The 4,365-nt window shown below is 34.2% G+C and overlaps 1 non-coding gene across 1 annotated transcript; it reads left to right on the top strand.

The window, feature by feature from the left end:
* The first annotated feature begins 2,153 nt into the window (after window positions 1-2,153).
* On the top strand, window positions 2,154-2,226 carry Trnaa-agc (transfer RNA alanine (anticodon AGC)). The gene has a single exon. It is a non-coding gene; the product is annotated as a tRNA-Ala (tRNA).
* Window positions 2,227-4,365: the final 2,139 nt, after the last annotated feature.

Here is a 4,365-nt window from a genome sequence, read left to right on the forward strand (position 1 = left end):
GATGGTGGCGAACCCTACTGTACTCTTTCACCACAACTTTCTCTCACTCTTTCTTCCTGTTTCTGTTGTACCTGTATTTCAAAGGGCCAGCCTTGTCATACAGTGTCACGCTGAATATCCCCGAGAACTATGTTAAGGGTACACGTGTCTGTGGAGTGCTCATCCACTTGCAGTTAATTTCACGAGCAGGCTGTTCCGTTGATCGGATCAACTGGAATCCTCGACGTCGTAAGCAACGGAGTGCCAACAACAACAACAACAATATATATATATAAATACATACACACGTGGTAGATTTCTGTCGTTCGACGATGCGAATTCTATCGTTCAATCACTTGAAGCATTCCCTGCTCCTGAATTAACATATAACTGGCTGAGTATTCCACAGACACGTTTACTTTTAACGTCTTAGATAGAATCAGTGTGCCTAGGCTGTACCTTTGTGAATTACAGATACAATAGACCTGGCGACCTTCTTCAACCCAATTCTACTCACAAGGTAAAACTGGGCTATAGAAAATGACATCTGTACAAAATGTTACTAAGTATGGTCGAACCCGGAGCACATTTGTTGCATAGCGAACTTCTTAACCATTCAGCCATAGTGTTTCTATCCTTACGTGTGGTGTATCCTAGGCCAGGGGTTTTCAAACTGTAGTCCGCAAGGACAAGGCAGAGGGTACGTGGACAGCAAATACTTTTTATGGGCAATTTGATTTTATATATGTTTTTTAATCGAAATCTTTTAATTGACAATAAACCTATTTGTTAAATACTGTTAAATAAATAAATGTAAAAATATATGTTATTTTAAGCAAATATTCATGTATAAATTTCATAAGCCTTTTTAAAGGGGGTCCCTAAGGTAAAGCCTGAAATATAAAGGGGTCCGCAAGTCAAAAAGTTTTTAAAAAACCCTGTCCTAGGCAATGATGTAAATTCGGTGCTCTTAGAGCGAAGAACTAAGTTCCAGACTTATAAGTCTTGTCATCAGCAATCCGTGGAAGCAGTGATCGATTCGGTGAAAAATAGTGAACCATAACTGCAATATATCATATTTAATCGTGTGAAAGTAGCATTCCTATTTTAGTGTTAAAATTTTTTATTGTCCTGTGTTTGAGTTTTCTCAGTTAAAATCAAATATAAAAGAGTGGGACATATACACAAGTAAATACGGTATATATAATAATATCATCAATCCTATGTTTAGAGTATCTATTAAATTTATATATTTCTTGCCAATTCCATTTTCCGACTATATTCTTTTAAATTTTTTATTTTTCGTTGTTATTTTTTCAGCTTTGTGACATCAAAAAAAAAAAAAGAAAAAAGTTTTTATTTTGACGTTGTCAATTATCAGAATAAGTTTGTCAAAACTAGAAATTTGGTTGCCCAGAGCAGAATCGCTTTGAAGTCATTCAAACAATGAAAAGAATACATTGCAAGGTGTTAAATATCCTCTTTGTAAGTTATTTAAATGGGTTTCAGTCGAGATATCGGACACCTTTATTTACGTCAGCAGATGGAAAAAATTACTTCGTGAAATTTTTTATTTACAATTTATAACGAACTAAATATCTTTAGAAGGAATGCCAGTATCCCATGACACGATCTATATAATTTGAGGGTACGCATACCCTGTTTTTGATTGTTTATTTACTGTTTTTCCCCTCATTTTCTTACTAATTAATTTGTATATTTTGTTCCTTTTCGCAATAAACTAATTTCAGAAATATACTAAATTAACAATTGGACTACTATATGTACTTTTCCTCTTTAATCATATTTTACAGCATAAGAATGACGCACAATAATTTAATTCAAACACAAGAAAAGAAAAAAAGTGGAAGAAAGTATAAATGAAAAGATATTTATGACATAATATTTTATATTTATATAGGACACATAACAATAGGATCGCCATTATAGTGTCTCACATCAAAGTAGTAAACAGTGACAACAGAAGCGCATAAAGAAGAAAGAGATCAGTAGAATACGCTCATTTTTACTATTTTTTCCTTCCCCGGTTTCTGTGTAATTCAAAAGAATTTTTTATTACAATTTCCTTTATAGAAACAGGCCAATAATTATCTACTTGAGAGTTAGACATTAAAAATTATTTATATAATAAATTCTCACTCATTTCTGTCGAAGGGGAATTAGCTCAGATGGTAGAGCGCTCGCTTAGCATGCGAGAGGTACCGGGATCGATGCCCGGATTCTCCAGGCATAATATTTTTGGAGGTTTTTTTTTTGGTATTTTTTTAAAAATTTCATTTAATTTTTCTTAACTTTTAGATGATTCATGTCACCAACATTATTATTAATCGCTGATGTTCTTATACCAATTACAGCTATTTTCATAACTGATTTCTATCATATAATCCTAGATCAACCCTGATCGAGTAGGTTAATTAATAGCGCTGAAGCTGTGACTAACCTATCTTTTTCAGACACAGATGAATTACATTATCCAGTGTGTGTGTTTGTGAGTACAGTGATGGTTGATTTCTTAATTTCACCGGAGTATAAATATCTATAATGGTGATACTTAAAAAAAAATTCAATTCAAAAGGCATGAGTAAGCAACGCATTGTAACCACACTATAATTTTGGAAAAAATTTATCTGCGCTCAGGGTATGCATTGCCCCACCAATGCCATTTTTTTTTTTTTTTTTTTGTACATTGAAAATAATATTTATAATTCCTTCTTTGAGTTCTCAATTCATGATAGAGTTATGATATATGGAATATCTTAATCATTTTAAACCAAGTGGAGCCCATCTGTGTCTAGATTTGTCAGCTGATTATTTCAAGGAGACTTAGAGAAAATGAGAGAGAAAGAGGGGAGAGAGAGATTACGACTACTTTATCTATCGACCCCGAAAGGAATAAAGACAAAATTAACCTTAGCGAGATTTGAATTCAGCACTTAGAGAACAGGAACGAACATTGCAATTCACTGGCCAACTCGCTGTCTTATAGTCTTAATTTTTGATGTCAAAAGTAGTGTCGGTTTATGCTTGCATATTAAATACGTCTAAATCTGTAAATAGGAATAAGAAAGCAAGTATTTATGTCATTATTCAGTTTATTTCAAGATTTCTTGCCAGTAGAAAAAGAATCATTTTCTAACTTAGATCCAAGGCTCCTTCATTGGACTTTCAACATCAACAACAGGGTATGTATGTATGTATGTATGTATGTATGTATGTATGTATGTGCAGATTTGTATGTTTTATGTATGTATTCTCATGCATATAGCTGCATATCTAGACATGCTCATATATATTTAAAATGATAAACTTTTGGAAAGTTTTACAGACTTTTACAGTTCCAGTGATGGATTAGATCTGTAGTCTTCGAATTAGCTTTCCCCTTTCTGGTTTTGAGAAAACTAATTTCTCAAGAATGGTATTTAAGCAGTGTTACATATCCTAGGGTCCCAATAATTGCAGGTGTAAACCTGAACTTGTAATCTGGTTAGAGTAACTGCAGATTTCTCAATAGTTCAGCATAGGTGTTCTCTTTTTCACAGATCTTACAGCTTTATGTTAACATCCGCTGGGCAGTTAATTTCCACAACTGTGCACAGTTTCTCTTCTCTATCCTAAATCATTATATCAGGTCTGTTGTGCTGACATTTTATTGAGGTCTTCACTGGTACATTCCACCAGAATTTCTTTTTATTATGAGTGGCTATGGTTTTTACCATATTGTGGGTTCTTATTTCTTTGTCCTCGGGATTATCCTTCCGACGGAATTCCTTATAGAGTGTCCTAGCTACAACGCTATGTCTCATCGGTAGATAATACCGTGATGACATTTTCGGACAAATGCTTAGAGTTTTTAAGAAGAAAAGCATGGAAAATGATTATGAAGTGGACAGCTATGCTCTCAAATAGATAATTAAAAATGGGTAAATGAAGAAAAAAAAAGTGATGCAAATGATGTGTTTGCAAAATTACTGGAAAACAATTGTACACTGATATCTTCAGTGATAACTGCACAAAGTCTGCATCGGCTATCACATTTTGCTGCTTTTCCTTTATCTCTATCCCTTTTGTGCATCAGGTACTTGGTTGATATTTCCTGTTCCTGGATTGCAAACGCATAGCCTTCAAAGTGGGAGGTAGTAATCCGGCTATTGGTCCATGATAAACTGCTTTGATGGTCGATGTTACTATCGTCACGGAACTTTCTACTAATATATCCATGCATAGTCTTCTGCTCATATAGGCTCATCCTTTCATCTGATGATACTTTGCGGTAGAGTCGTGCGACTTCTTTGGGCATGTATTTTAGGTTATCAGACAAAGAGTGTTGCTCAAGGAGCTGCCTTCCAAGTCTTATGATGTTATCAG

The sequence above is a fragment of the Octopus bimaculoides genome, chromosome 4 (assembly GCF_001194135.2).
Source record: "Octopus bimaculoides isolate UCB-OBI-ISO-001 chromosome 4, ASM119413v2, whole genome shotgun sequence".
NCBI classification, from domain to species: Eukaryota; Metazoa; Mollusca; class Cephalopoda; order Octopoda; family Octopodidae; genus Octopus; species Octopus bimaculoides.